Source organism: Oryx dammah, unplaced genomic scaffold (genome assembly GCF_014754425.2).
Source record: "Oryx dammah isolate SB20612 unplaced genomic scaffold, SCBI_Odam_1.1 HiC_scaffold_10, whole genome shotgun sequence".
In the NCBI taxonomy this organism is placed as follows: domain Eukaryota; kingdom Metazoa; phylum Chordata; class Mammalia; order Artiodactyla; family Bovidae; genus Oryx; species Oryx dammah.
Window position 1 is genome coordinate 56,395,586 of NW_024070194.1, and position 15,728 is coordinate 56,411,313.

Consider the following 15,728-nt stretch of genomic DNA (forward strand, 5'->3'; position numbering starts at 1 on the left):
AAGAATACTGGAGAGAGTTGTCATGCCCCTCATCCAGGGAATCTTCCTGACCAGGGATTGAACCTGCATCTCCTATGTCTACCTGGGTTGGCAAGTGGGCCACATACATATACATATAATTAAAAAGTGAATTACCTTTGTTATTCTGTTGAAGGTCCCATCAAAGTGCCAGAGGCCTTCCTTCAGCCTCCCCCAGGATCAACAGTGTGCAGCTGCCTGAGAAAAATCCACACAAGTTTATAGAAAAATAGAAGTATATCGTGCTGTGTGTGTATGTGAGTGTGTATGTGTGTGTTTGTGTGCTTGTAGGCTTATGTATATGTGTACATATGTGTGCATGTGTTGTATAGGGCATAATCAGAAAGGAGAGAGAAGAGGGGGTCAAGAGAAAGGGGCTCCCTGCATATATAAAGAACTATTGACCAGAAGGAATCAGTCCTTTCAATAATCCATCCACCCATCACCCATGACAAAAACGAAGGACAATACAATTAAGGAGGAAGGGATGCTTTTTTATTTTGGAGGAGGGAGAGAGACAAAAAGTAAGCAAGCTATGAAAAATAGACCTCTACCTCAATTTTCTTAACCAAATCCAAAATGTACTGCTTATAGCATTGGCAGTTTACAATGGCAATTAACATCAATCCTAGGGTCTAATTAACCTCAATCAACAAGTCTAAGTAGGTTAATTAAATAAGATTTGGCTAAGCATGAAGCAGAAAAATACAGCTGTCTCATTTAAATATGGTTTACAGAGGAAAGTCACCCCTTACCAAAGTTTTTCAATTTCTTTTTGGGCGGCAAAGTAAATTGGAGGATGGGGTGGGGTGGAGGTGTCACCCAGAACACTTCTTATGGTCTGCCTCTTCTCAGATTTCCTTGGTCCAAGTCAGTCAATATTGGAGCCTGTACCTCCAATATTCTTTCCAGGTTCTTTGCCTTGATCTCAGTCTAATCTTCTCTAAGAACCTGGACTCATCCCTTTGTTGTTTATTTTGCACCTACCTATCCACCCCCACTGCCTTATATTATAAATTCCTTCAGGGCACACAGTCTATTTGATTCATCCTCATCTCCTTAAAGTCATCAAGCAAAGTGCTTTGTGAGTAGTAAGTGCCCAATTAATCGTGCTTTTAATTGGATTTTCATCAAAATGTACTTTTTTCTCACCACGCCCCCAATCATAATTTGGATTCCTGGGCTTTAAGATAAAAGAGTCCAGATTCTGTGTGGGATGGAAGCATTGCAAGCTGCAGGGGTCTCTCTGGTTCTGTCTTCAGTGCCTTGTTGACATCCCCAGGATTTTTCTACCCCTGTCATTCACCATGAGATCAAGGGGGCCAGTTTGGTCAATGGTGACATCAAAGGTTCTGAATATTTGACTTTCAAAAGAGCTCATCAGGGAACTTTCCTAATGGTTCAGTGGTTAAGATTTCGCCTTCCAACACAGGCAGTGCAGGTTCAATCCCTGGCTGGAGAGCTAAGAACCCATATGCCTCTCAGCCAAAAGCCAAAACATAAAACAACAGAAGCAATATTATAACAAATTCAATAAAGACTGAAATATGGACCACCTCAAAAAAAATCTTAAAAAAAAAAAAACAAAGAGCTAATCAGCATACACTTTAGGAGTTCCATGAATAGAGCCCACTGCTATGGCTTAATAAGGTCAAACTGGCCAATTCAGACTCTGCATTAGTTCTGTCATTATTGAATGTCTGCTGCCTAGTGTGTCTATGAAAAAAATTAAGACAAAGACTGGCTGAATGGATACAAAAACAAGACCCCTAAATATGTTGTCTACAAGAGACCCACCTCAAAACAAGGGACACATACAGACTGTAAGTGAAGGGCTGGAAAAAGATATTCCATGCAAATAGAGACCAAAAGAAAGGAGGAGTAGCAATACTCATATCAGATAAAATAGACTTTAAAACAGAGGCTGTGAAAAGAGACAAAGAAGGCCATACATAATGATCAAAGGATCAATCCAAGAAGAAGATATAACAATTATAAATATATATGCACCCAACATAGGAGCACCACAATATGTAAGACGAATGCTAACAAGTATGAAAGGGGAAATTAACAATAACACAATAATAGTGGGAGACTTTAATACCCCACTCACACCTATGGACAGATCAACTAAACAGAAAATTAACAAAGAAACACAAACTTTAAATGATACAATAGACCAGTTAGACCTAATTGATATCTATAGCACATTTCACCCCAAAACAATGAATTTCACCTTTTTCTCAAGTGCTCATGGAACCTTCTCCAGGATAGATCACATCCTGGGCCATAAATCTAGCCTTGATAAATTCAAAAAAATTGAAATCATTCCGAGCATCTTTTCTGACCATAATGCATTAAGATTAGATGTCAATTATAGGAGAAAACTATTAAAAATTCCAACATATGGAGGCCGAACAACACACTGCTGAATAACCAACAAATCACAGAAGAAATAAAAAAAGAAATCAAATATGCATAGAAACAAATGAAAATGAAAACACAACAACCCCAAACCTGTGGGACACTATAAAAGCAGTGCTAAGTGGAAAGTTCATAGCAATACAGGCATACCTCAAGAAACAAGAAAAAAAGTCAAAGAAATAACCTAACTGTACACCTAAAGCAAGTAGAAAAGGAAGAAATGGAGAACCCCAGGGTTAGTAGAGGAAAGAAATCTTAAAAATTAGGGCAGAAATAAATGCAAAAGAAACCAAAAAACCATAGCAAAAATCAACAAAGCCAAAAACTGGTTCTTTGAAAGGATAAATAAAATTGACAAACCATTAGCCAGACTCATCAAGAAACAAAGGGAGAAAAATCAAATCAATAAAATTAGAAATAAAAATGGAGAGATCACAACAGACAACACAGAAATACAAAGGATCATAAGAGACTACTATCAGCAATTATATGCCAATAAAATGGACAACATGGAAGAAATGGACAAATTCTTAGAAAAGTACAACTTTCCAAAACTGAACCAGGAAGAAATAGAAAATCTTAACAGACCCATCACAAGCATGGAAATTGAAACTGTAATCAGAAATCTTCCAGCAAACAAAAGCCCAGGTCCAGATGGCTTCACAGCAGAATTCTACCAAAAATTTAGAGAGGTGCTAACACCTATACTACTCAAACTCTTCCAGAAAATTGCAGAGGAAGGTAAACTTCCAAACTCATTCTACGAGGTCACCATCATCCTAACACCAAAACCTGACAAAGATGCCACAAAAAAAGAAAACTACAGGCCAATATGATGAACATAGATGCAAAAATCCTTAACAAAATTCTAGCAATCAGAATCCAACAACACGTTTAAAAAATCATACACCATGACCAAGTGGGCTTTATCCCAGGGATGCAACGATTCTTCAATATCCACAAATCAATCAATGTAATACACCACATTAACAAATTGAAAAATAAAAGCCATATGATTATCTCAATAGATGCAGAGAAAGCCTTTGACAAAATTCAACATCCATTTATGATAAAAACTCTCCAGAAAGCAGGAATAGAAAGAACATAGCTCAACATAATAAAAGCTATATATGACAAACCCACAGCAAACATTATCCTCAATGGAGAAAAATTGAAAGCGTTTCCCCTAAAGTCAGGAACAAAACAAGGGGGCCCACTTTCATTGCTACTATTCAACATAGTTCTGGAAGTTTTGGCGACAGCAATCAGAGCAGAAAAAGAAATAAAAGGAATCCAAATTGGAAAAGAAGAAGTAGAACTCTCACTGTTTGCAGATGACATGATCCTCTACATAGAAAACCCTAAAGACTCCACCAGAAAATTACTAGAGCTAATCAATGAACATAGCAAATTTTCAGGATATAAAATCAACACACAGAAATCCCTTGCATTCCTATACACTAATAATGAGAAAGTAGAAAAAAGAAATTAAGGAAACAATTCCATTCACCATTGCAACAAAAAGAATAAAATACTTAGGAATATATCTACCTAAAGAAACTAAAGACCTATATATAGAAAACCATAAAACACTGGTGAAAGAAATCAAAGAGGACACCAATAGATGGAGAAATATACCATGTTCATGGATTGGAAGAATCAATATAGTGAAAATGAGTATGTTGCCCAAAGCAATCTACAGATTCAATGCAATCCCTATCAAGCTACCAGCGGTATTTTTCACAGAGCTAGAATAAATAATTTCACAATTTGTATGGGAATACAAAAAATCTTGAATAGCCAAAGCAATCTTGAGAAAGAAGAATGGAACTGGAGGAATCAACCTGCCTGACTTCAGGCTCTACTACAAAGCCACCGTCATCAAGACAGTATGGTACTGGCACAAAGACAGAAATATAGATCAATGGAACAAAATAGAAAGCCCAGAGATAAATCCACATACCTATGGACACCTTATCTTTGACAAAGGAGGCAAGAATATATAATGGAGAAAAGATAATCTCTTTAACAAGTGGTGCTGGGAAAACTGGTCAACCACTTGTAAAAGAATGAAACTAGAACACTTTCTAACACCATACACAAAAATAAACTCAAAATGGATTAAAGATCTAAATGTAAGACCAGAAACTATAAAACTCCTAGAGGAGAACATAGGCAAAACACTCTCCGACATAAATCACAGCAGGATCCTCTATGATCCACCTCCCAGAATACTGGAAATAAAAGCAAAAATAAACAAATGAGATCTAATTAAAATTAAAGCTTCTGCACAACAAAGGAAACTATAAGCAAGGTGAAAAGACAGCCTTCAGAATGGGAGAAAATAATAGCAAAGGAAGCAACTGACAAAGAATTAATCTCAAAAATATCAAGCAACTCCTGCAGCTCAATTCCAGAAAAATGAACAACCCAATCAAAAAATGGGCCAAAGAACTAAATAAACATTTCTCCAAAGACATACAGATGGCTAACAAACACATGAAAAGATGCTCAACATCACTCATTATCAGAGAAATGCAAATCAAGACCACAATGAGATACCATTTCACACCAGTCAGAATGGCTGCAATCCAAAAGTCTACAAGCAATAAATGCTGGAGAGGGTGTGGAGAAAAGTGAACCCTCTTACACTGTTGGTGGGAATGCAAACTAGTACAGCCACTGTGTATATCAGTGTGGAGATTCCTTAAAAAACTGGAAATTGAACTGCCTTATGACCCAGCAATCCCACTGGTGGGCATACACATCAAGGTAACCAGAATTGAAGGAGACACATGTACCCTAATGTTCATCTCAGCACTGTTTATAATAGCCAGGACATGGAAACAACCTAGATGTCCATCAGCAGATGAATGGATAAGAAAGCTGTGGTACATATACACAATGCAGTATTACTCAGCCATTAAAAAGAATACATTTGAATCCATTCTAATGAGGTGGATGAAATCGGAGCTGATTATACAGAGTGAAGTAAGCCAGAAAGAAAAACACCAATACAGTATACTAACACATATATATGGAATTTAGAAAGATGGTAATGATAACCCTGTATGAGAGAGAGAAAAAGAGACACAGATGTATAGAACAGAATTTTGGACTCTGTGGGAGAGGGAGAGGGTGGGATGATTTGGGAGAATGGCACTGAAACATGTATACTATCATGTAAGAAACAATTCGCCAGTCTAGGTTCAATACAGGATACAGGATGCTTGGGGCTGGTGCACTGGGATGACCCAGAGAGATGATATGGGGAGAGAGGTGGAAGGGGGGTTCAGGATTGGGAACTCATGTACACCCATGGCAGATTCATGTCAATGTGTGGCAAAACCAATACAGTATTGTAAAGTTAAATAAAAAATTATGAATACATAATTTTTTTTCTTTTTATTAGAAGCATTTCAGGTTACATGGGCACATCTGTCCTCTCAAATAATACCCATCTTGTAGCTGACACTCTGAAAGCAAACAGAAGATCCTTCTGGGCCCTGAGCTGTCAGATCACAGGGACCTGAGGAATCAGTTTGGTCTGCACCCTCATTTGACATATGTGAAATATTCAAGCTAGCCAGGTCTCACTCCCCTGGAAACTGACCAGCCCTGAGCCCGTTCTCTGCCCCTGATTCTGTTCTAGCCAGTAGGGAGCTGCTGTCACTCTATCAGGAATAAAAGCTTAGAGTCCTCTAGGCTTGCCAGAGCTCCACTGGAGACAAAGAACTGTAGAATCTGGTTGAGTTCTCAGGTATTATTATTTACCGGGGCTAGGGGGTTGTCTGCACCCACTGGAGAGATAGAATGTGCCACTGTGGACGGGTTCCCAGGCAGAGCCAAGGAATTATTGCAGCTACATTTTTTTTTCTTTTTAAAGAATTATTTTTTGTTTTCTCTTCTTTATAGGAGTATAATTGCTTTATAATGTTGTTTGTGAGGCACTTATTACTACAGTTATCTTAATGAAAAATTCAAATATATTATTTGAATGCTTATTTTTAGGTTTGAAAACTGAGGCTTAAGAATTTTTTTCAAACCCAGATTTCTGAATCCTTCCTGTTTAACACCAGTTGAGGTAGAAAATCAGATGAGTTAGAAGACCTAAGAGGATGGGGGCAGTCCTGTCTGATATGTGGATTGACCATGTTGGTCCTCACAAGGACCCAGTTATCCTAATCACACCTGCCTCTCTCTCCAATCTCTCACTGTCCTCTGTCTGGTAAACATGCACATTCACTTTCTTGTTTGTTTTGAGCCCTGTCTAAAACTGTTTTCATCACATGGCCCTTACACTGTACTTTCTTTGAATTCCGAGCACCTGTCTAAGGTGGCTTCATCCTCTGGTTATTCCAGCCAGAAGCTGGGAATCTTCATATGTGATTCCGTCTATCCTGAAAGGCCCTGTGACCTTCCTGCAAAACTGCTCTGGTTAAGACCTCTCCCTAGGTCAAACATCTCCCTCCCACAAATCAGTCTCTACATCAAGACCAATGATTCATCTTAAGGGCTTCCCGGTGGCTCAGCAATAGAGAATCTGCCCTGCAATGCAGGAGACACGGTTAGATCCCTGGGACAAGAAGATCCCCTGGAGGAGGGCATGGCAACCCACTCCAATAATCTTGCCTGGAGTATCCCATGGACAGAGGCACCTGGCAGTCTATAGTCCATGAGGTCTAAAAGTGTTGCACACAACTGAAGAGACTGAGCATGCATGCATTCATCTTAAAGGCAGCTTTCCACCCGAATCTTATATTCTAGGACGGTTCAGTCCAACAGAACCTTCTGTGATGATGGAAATATTCTGTATCTGCTCTGTCTGGTATGGTAGCCACTGACAGTATGTGACCATTGAGAATTTTGCAGTGTCAAAAACAACAAGGTAGATCCACATGTATTAATGTGAACAATTTCCAGATACATTGGTAGATGAAAATAAAAACAAAGCTTAGGACCTTCTTTTCAGCATGCCAACATTTATGTTATAAAAGTGAAAATGTGCACTGAAACATAAGCTTGTATTCACAGATAATATCTCTGAATAAAATGAAAAAAATGGAGTAGTTTTCTAAGGAGAACTAGGGCTTTGGAGACAGGAATAGAAGAAAAACTTTGTTTCATTGACTTTTTTACCATGCACTTGTATTATCTAATTCAGTTCAGTTCAGTTCAGTTCAGTTCAGTTCAGTCACGCAGTCCTGTACGAATTTTTGCAACCCCATGAATCGCAGCACACCAAGCCTCCCTGTCCATCACCAACTCCCAAAGTTCACTCAAACTTACGTCCATCGAGTCGGTGATGCCATCCAGCCATCTCATCCTCTGTTGTCCCCTTTTCCTCCTGCCCCCAATCCCTCCCAGCATCAGTCTTTTCCAGTGAGTCAACTCTTTGCATGAGGTGGCCAAAGTACTGGAGTTTCAGCTTTAGCATCATTCCTTCCAAAGAACACCCAGGGCTAATCTCCTTTAGAATAGACTGGTTGGATCTCCTTCCAGTTCAAGGGACTCTCAAGAGTCTTCTCCAACACCACAGTTCAAAAGCTTCAATTCTTCGGCACTCAGCTTTCTTCACAGTCCAATTTTCACATCCATACATGACCACTGGAAAAACCATAGCCTTGACTAGATGTACCTTTGTCGGCAAAGTAATGTCTCTGCTTTTCAATATGCTATCTAGCTTGGTCATAACTTTTCTTCCAAGGAGTAAGTATCTTTAGTTTCATGGCTGCAGTCACCATCTTCAGTGATTTTAGAGCCCCCCAAAATAAAGTCTGACACTGTTTCCACTGTTTCCCCATCTAGTTCCCATGAAGTGATGGGACTGGATGCCATGATCTTCATTTTCTGAATGTTGAGCTTTAAGCCAACTTTTTCACTCTCCTCTTTCACTTTCATCAAGAGGCTTTTTAGTTCCTCTTCACTTTCTGCCATAAGGGTGGTGTCATCTGCATATCTGAGGTTATTGATATTTCTCCTGGCAATCTTGATTTCAGCTTGTGTTTCTTCCAGTCCAGCGTTTCTCATGATGTACTCTGCATAGAAATTAAATAAGCAGGGTGACAATATACAGCCTTGATGTACTCCTTTCCCTATTTGGAACCAGTCTGTTGTTCCATGTCCAGTTCTAACTGTTGCTCCCTGGCCTGCATATAGGTTTCTCAAGGGGCAGGTCAGGTGGTCTGGTATTCCCATCTCTTTCAGAATTTTTCACAGTTTATTGTGATCCACACAGTCAAAGGCTTTGGCATAGTCAATAAAGCAGAAATAGATGTTCTTCTGGAACGCTCTTGCTTTTTTGATGATCCATTGGATGTTGGCAATTTGATCTCTGGTTCCTCTGCCTTTTCTAAAACCAGCTTAAATATCTGGAAGTTCATGGTTCAAGTATTGCTGAAACCTGGCTTGGAAAATTTTGAGCATTACTGGCGTATGAGATGAGTGCAATTGTGCAGTAGTTTGAGCATTCTTTGGCATTGCCTTTCTTTGGGATTGGAATGAAAACTGACCTTTTCCAGTCCTGTGGCCACTGCTGAATTTTCCAAATTTGCTTGCATATGGAGTGTAGCACTTTCACAGCATCGTCTTTTAGGATTTGAAACAGCTCCACTGGAATTCCATCACCTCCCCTAGCTTTGTTTGTAGTGATGCTATCTAAGGCCCACTTGACTTCACATAAAGGTTGTTTAAATTTTGAAATATTAGTAACTGTGCTATTTAAACAAGAGTGCTAAAGGATGGAGGATTATAGACTTAGTGATTTCTATCGTAAGTCCTCAGAATTTTAGAAATTTCTCCTATACCTCAGAATTATTCACGAAACCCCATCTATTTTATATGAGTCATTTTCTGTCTTGTCACTAGAAATTTAGTTTGCATAAATATTTCTACCCATAATGAACTTAAAAGTACAACTTTTAACTCATCGTTCTCACACCAATACTAACTGGTACATTTTTTAATCTCCATCAGTAGGACCTGAATTTAGAGATACATGTTTGGACTTCATTTTTGGATGTTGAAGTTTATTCATTCCTTATTTTTCAAAATATTTGCATGAGTTAGTTTGTTACTATCCATGTTAGAAAGTAGAAAATAGTATTTTGAACAATAAGTCAATTTCCTATTAAAATAAAGGCAGGACAATGAAAATTCTAACCGGAATCTAAAATTGGGTTTTTCTGTCAGTACCTTGAAAATACATAGACTTGAAAATGAGCCAAACTTGCCAATAAATATTAGTTACCTGGCAAATACTCATTAAACATCCTTTATACAGACCACTGTGTAGGAATTCCATGAGAAAAATGCTCGAAGATGGTTCTTCTCTCCCTAAGAAAAATGTTTCCTGGGAAATGTGAGACACACATACTCATGGAAATAAGTAAGTGAAACAGAGTTCCACTTGATTAGTTTCAAGAGAATAATATGGTCAGAAAGTGGAGAGAACTAAAAATTTTCTGGCTGGGGTGATGAGAAAAGGTTTTGTTGAAGAGGTAAGATTTAAGTTACTATTAATAGATATGACTTTTTATAAAATATATGATCCAAGTATTCAAGACAATTCCTATCAGACATAGTATAGACAAGTTTATCTTGACCATGTTATCGCATTCACCTTGAAGGTCAAATTAGATCAATCATCAGCATTCATTGAATTAGATTAATCACCATCAATCATCAATTCTTAGCGAGGATTTGGGAGAGTAGCACTTTCTTCCCTTTTACCCATCGCTCTTCCCCTCCCTGCCTTCACCCTCTTTCCTATTCTATTCCCCACCTCACCCAGCAAATAACTGAGTCAACTGCAAAATTGTTATAAAAAAGAAAGAAAGAAAAATATTCAAGGAAGCTGTCTGTACACACCCTGCCACATGTCCGGCATGGACACAGAGTTAAAAGAGCAGCAGTCTGGTCCATGGGACTTTCCACACCTCATTCGGCAGTGGGATTGTTACCCTGAATCTCACACAGTGATGTCAGCTTGAGTTCTTCAAAGTTCACCATGGAGAAAAATACCTTCACTTGCTGACAGATATTCTACCAACTCCCTGCTTCTTTTAGGGACCTTTCTTGAACAGTCCATACCAACTTCCCATGCCCCCTGGACCTGACACGGAAGCATGTAGATGTCATCTTCAAATTTCCTGTGGCTCCCAGTCCAAGGGCCTGATTGAGAGAAAGCCTTGAGGTCGGTCAGGGGCTTTGGGATACCAACAGGACATACAAATCCCTCAACTCTTTCAAAAATGTTGTTCTTTCCTTATCATTGTAATTGTGCATCCTGCTCTCCCAGAGAGAATGCTCATTAAACAGATTGGTCCTAAATCCCATTGCTGCCTGTGAGCAGGACCATTTCCCAAGACCTGGGCAGCTGTGCTATACCAGGTCTCACACCATTTTTGCCCACAAACCAATCACATCAGCTCACCAGTAGATACCCATTGCTCATGTGTTCATAGAGCTCTCTAGGAGAGCACATGGTGCCCATCAATTTCCCTTGATGAAGGGAAATTTTCAGTCCAGATACTTTGTTTCTATATAACTTGTCTTTAGCTAACGTGTGCATGCTCAGTCGCTCAGTGGTGTCGGACTCCTTACAATCCTACGGACTGTAACCCACCAGGCTCCTGTGGCCCTGAAATTTTTCCAGGGAAGAATACTAGAGTGGGTTGCCATTTCCTTCTCCAGGGGGATCTTCCCAACTCAGGGATCAAACCTGCAACACCTGCATGCCCCCAGAGATGAGATTCAAAGAAATTCAAGGAATCTTTGTTGGCTCCTGTCCTTAAAAACCCCCTGCCTTAAAAAAACAGGGAGATTCATTACCACTGAGTCACCTGGAAAGCCAAAGTCATCACCACCTATCTATAATGGCTAATGCAGAAGATGTTTTATTCAGAATTGCACCTGATACTAGTGATGATTCTCAAACTAGCAGTCTTTGATTGTTTCAACGCTAACACCCTTTAGTTACTGATTCTGGCACAAGGGGTGATGGTGAACAGGGATACTAAAAAGAGTTGAGTGAGAAATACTGGGATTCTGTCCTTCTGATCACCCCTTTTATGATCACTTCCCCAAAGAAAGGCTCTCACATAGAATCTAGAGACTAGAGGGCTCCTTTTTTAACCGTCTGGCCTTGAAACCCATGCCCCTAAACTTGTCCTTTCTGCTGATACGGACAGGTCCTCTCTTTTTCCTCCAAATCCCAATTTTGCCATCAGGTAACTGACCACAGCCATAAGCAGCATTTACAGGCACCCAAGCCTACCCTCAGGAAGCAAGAGCAAGTTAGATTTACAAAGAGGAGCCGAGCCTGGTGACTTCCAACAAAGAGAAGGTGGCAGAAGGGTCTATGTCCTTTTAAGCATGGTGATCTTGTCTACTTGTGAAGTAACCAGCCAGGGTCTGGAAATGTGACCAGTTAATTAGTGACCCTTACAGTTAGAAAACAACAGGAGACAGGGGCAGGAAGAGACAGACTTGCAAGTTTTCTCTCCTTCTTACAATACGTGGTGTGATAAGTGAGTAGTTCCTCCCCAAGAAAGCACAAGCTTTTTGAGAACAGGAGTCAAAAATTGTTCCTTGAATTTCTTTGAATCTCATCTCTGGGGCCTGGTTATGAAAGCAGACACTAATCAATCAGATTTGACCAGCCTATGGTCTGATTGACATCATCCTGACACCCACCCAAAGCCTTCCTCATCTCCCCTCCTCCTTCCTTGTGTCCAGGTTTCCTGTGCTGAGTCTGCAGGATAGTCTTGCGGGGAAGGAGACTTCCTGAATGCAAGTTGGCACCTGACCAGTGTCTTCTCCAGGCTCCTGCCTGCCAAGCCATTAACCATCTGCTGCACAGGGGATCTGACATGATAAACTCCCATTACCTTCAAGGAACAAATGCATGCAAGGAAAACGTAATGGGCCAACAATTTTAGGTATTCTTGAGTTTAAAAATCACAGCAATAAAACCATATGAGTGTTGTATGAAAGGAGAGAAGGTTAGCACTCCTTTGACAAGGATTGAAGGGGCTCTTGGGCCTGACAATACATATATATTAAGGCATTGCCTCCTACTTTGTGGCATCTAACCACTGTTTTTTAAAAAAACTATGGCTTATTTGCATTGTTGTAAGGCAGAAATCAGCACAACATTGCAAAAAGAAATTTTAAGAATTTTAATAAAAAGACAAATAAAAGTAAAAAAAAAAGACAAATAAAAATAAAAAATAAAAATAAATAACATAAAAGTAAATAAAAAATGTATGAAAACAAAGCAGCAACCACCAATCTGCCCAAAATGATCACAAGTGTAAATTATTTAGCTGTTGTGGAGAGACGGCTCATTGGTGGGCAGAGAGCTGTACTCTGGTTCTGACTCATCCACTAAGTAGCCGTCTGATCTCAGCAACTTGGTCCACTGGGAGATGGTGAAGAATAGGGAAGCCTGCCATGCTGTAGTCCATGGGGTCAAAAAGAGTCAGACAGAACTGAGCAACTGAACAATGGCAGGCAAGCCTCCATCTTCTCATCTGCAAATGAAGAGGTACAAAGTCTGAGGTCACTTTCAACCTCATAAATTTACTGACTTTGGAAGCATTCAACACTCTTAGCTGAAAGTTCAATAAAATGATTTATTTGGTGAATTTCAATATTTCTAAATGTAAACACATTTTTCGTGTGAATAGTCCTGTCTACTGGGACCAAACATGTTACTCATTAAGTTAAAGACATTTGAAGTCTACATAAGACAATTGCATATGAATAATCATTTATTTCTTTTCCTATTTATTTAAAGATTTTTTTTAATGTGGATCACTTTTAAAGTCTTTATTGTATATGTTACAACATTGCTTCTGTTTAGGTTTTGGTTTTTTGGCCACAAAGCAAGTGGGATCCCCAACCAGGAATCGAACCCACACCCTCTGCATTGGCAAAATCTTAACTCCTGGACCACCAGGGAAGTCCCTCTTTTCCTTTTTAGAAATAACAAAAGCCTAGTGGTGGGAAACACTGGTAATGGGATTCTGAGATCAATGCCAGTAACAGCACTACGATTCCAACTGTGACCTTAAGTCACCTGAAAGTCACGTAGGCTGCTCACTGGAGAACAAAAGAAGTTTTACCTATTTCACGCAGGGATGGATATTCACAAAAATGTACACATGTGAGCTTCTGCAGTTCTACTGCTGGTGAGGTTATTTAATCCATTTAATCTACTGTGTTAATTTGGAGGAAGTTTGACAAATATGCTTGTGCAATATGTCATTGGAGAGCTTGGTTTAGGTAAGGGAATTTCTAAGTGTCATACCAACAGAGAGTAAGTCATTATGTTTTCTCCCAAAGAACTGTACATTAACAGGTCCATCGTCTACAAAAGTATATGGCTTCTGTCTTAAATAGCTACCTGATTATTTTTAAACTGCTTGAGTCTGCCTGAAACACCCTCCAATCACATCTTCTGGTGGTGAGCGAGATCCTAGGGGGCAGGGGAGGGGGGAAATCACCACCTTTGCTTGGAACTGCCTCCTTCTGCCTTTGACATCCCTGACATATTTCCATCATCCCTGCAGGGAGCTATCATGAATTGCCATCCAAAGAGACTCGGGGATGTGCAGAGTGACAGCAGGGGGAGCAAAAGTTGTCACACAGCCCAGAAAGGCAACAAATCTGCAGGAGTGGAGGAATTTCAGGAACTCCTGGATTTTCACTGGCACACATTCCGTGACTCACAGGGGCAGACATTATTAGTAGTTAAATTGTTCTCTCCACTGCTCTGCACCTTCAGGCCACAGTCACGTGAGAGGATGATTGAACATTTACTTGAGCAGCAAACTGTAGGGAAGGCAAATAGGTGGAGAGAGTGACTGTACGTACAGTCCATACCATCCCAGCAGCAGCTGGATCCACCTGGGGATGTGCAGTCAGAGAGGATGGGGAAAGAGTGGGCCCTGGTCACCTCTGCTGTGACGTCAGGACAAAGGCTTGGAGAATAAGAAAATTCAAGGGACTTCCCTGGCAGTCCAATAGCTAAGACTTCCCCTTCCAGTGCAGGGGCGGGGTGGGTTCGATCCCTGGTGGGAGCTAAGATCCCACATGCTTTGTGGCCATAAAAACAGAACAGAACAGAAGCAGGGCTTCCCTGGCAGCTCAGTGGTAAAGAATCCACCTGCAGTGCAGGAGACTTGGGCTTGATCCCTGGGGCGGGAGGATCCCCTGAAGAAGGGAATGGCTACCCACTCCAGTATTCTTGCCTGGAGAATCCCATGGACAGAGGAGCCTGGTGGGTCACAGTCCATAGGGTCCCAAAGAGTCAAAGATGACTGAAGCAAACTAGCACGCACACACACAAACAACAGAAGCAATATTGTAACAAATTCAATAAAGATTTTTTAAATGGTCCACATTTTTTTAAACTCTTAAAAAGAAAATTCAAGGTTCCAGTGAGGTTGGCCCACGTAAATGGCTGGGCTTCCCCTGCACCCTCCACCCCCAGACCACAAGTCTCCCCTGGGGAGCCTGTCCTGACCACTCCCCCAGACCCCGGCACATCTCCTGCCTGGATAACAGTGTGCTCCTTGAGGCAGTATCAGAATCAGGTTTTTCTCTATACCTCTGCACCTGGCATAGCTTCTGAATGAAAATCTAAAGTTCATTATACATTTAATATGTAGACATTTTAAGCATGTCATTCTCACCACAACCATTTACGTATTATCCTCACCATTTTACAACATGAGGAGACCCAGACCAATTTAGTAGTTGGTGCCAGAGCACCCCATTTCAGAGTGAGATGTTTCCATTGACATTTATAATGACAAATAGTAGGTCCTCAATAAAATGGGTGATAAATTAATAAACAGATGTAGAATGTGTTTAAACATTATTTACTCACCACTCTACATCTCATTTGGGCTTCCCTGGTGGTGCATAGGTTAAATCGTCTGCCTGCAATGTGGGAAACCTGGGTTCGATCCCTGGGTCGGGAAGATCCCCTGGAGAAGGAAATGGCAACCCACTCCAGTATTCTTGCCTGGAGAATCCCATGGATGGTGGAGCTTGGTGGGCTATAGTCCACGGGTCGCAAAGAGTCGGACACGACTGAACGACTTCACTTTCACTACATCTCATTTAATATAAATTTTCAAAATTGTAGGGAAAAGTGTTAGTCACTCCACCAGGCTTCTCTGTCCATGGATTTCTCCAGGCAAGAACATGAGTTGGTCGCCATGCCCTCCTCCAGGGGATCTTCCTGACCCAAGGATAGAACTCAGGTCTCCTGC

General features: G+C 40.5%; 1 non-coding gene across 1 annotated transcript; it reads left to right on the top strand.

Annotated features, from left to right (window-relative positions):
* Positions 1 to 12,424: 12,424 nt before the first annotated feature.
* On the top strand, positions 12,425 to 12,548 carry LOC120869614. Its single transcript, XR_005722584.1, has one exon. It is a non-coding gene; the product is annotated as a U6atac minor spliceosomal RNA (small nuclear RNA).
* The last annotated feature ends 3,180 nt before the right edge of the window (positions 12,549 to 15,728 follow it).